The following is an 891-nucleotide window of genomic DNA, read 5'->3' as shown; positions in this document are numbered from 1 at the left end:
TGGTGCCAGGATTCCTCCAGACATGACATTTGGCATTCAGGCAAAAGAGTTCAATCTTGGTTTCATCAAACCAGATTTCTCATGGTCTGAGAGTTTTTAGGTGCATTTTGGCAAACTCCAAGTGGGCTGTCATGTGCCTTTTACTGAGAAGTGTCTCCACCCTACCATAATGGCCTGATTGGTGAAGTCCAGTAGAGATGGTTGTCCTTCTGGATGGTTCTCCCATCTCCACAGAGGAACTTTAGAGCTCTGTCAGACTGACCATTGTGTTCTTGGTTACCTCCCTGACCAAGGCCCTTCTCCCCTAATTGCTCAGTTTGACCGGGCAGCCAGCTCCAGGAAGAGTCTTGGTGGTTCCAAACTTCTTCCATTTAAGAATGATGGCTGCCACTGTGTTCTTGGGGACCTTCAATGCCGCAGAAATGTTTTGGTCACCTTCCCCAGATGTGTGCCTCGACACAATCCTGTCTCTGAGCTCTATGGACAATTCCTTCAACCTCATGGCTTGGTTTTTGCTCTGACATGCATTAGCAACTGTGGAGCCTTATATAGACACGTGTGTGTGCCTTTCCAAATCATGCCCAATCAATTGAATTTACCAATCTAGCATTAGAGTTGGGATTATGGTTCATTGTTTAGCTAGCTGGCTAGCTAGCAAGCTACACTTGCTACACTATGCTACACTTGCTACACTATGCTACACTTGCTACACTATGCTACACTTGCTACAACATGCTACACTATGCTACACTATGCTACACTATGCTACACTTGCTACACTATGCTACACTATGCTACACTATGCTACACTTGCTACACTATGCTACACTATGCTACACTATGCTACACTATGCCAGTAACCATTTCACTGTACTGTTTACACCTTCTGTA

Source organism: Oncorhynchus kisutch, linkage group LG16 (assembly GCF_002021735.2).
Source record: "Oncorhynchus kisutch isolate 150728-3 linkage group LG16, Okis_V2, whole genome shotgun sequence".
NCBI lineage: Eukaryota > Metazoa > Chordata > Actinopteri > Salmoniformes > Salmonidae > Oncorhynchus > Oncorhynchus kisutch.
This window is presented reverse-complemented; position numbering follows the sequence as displayed.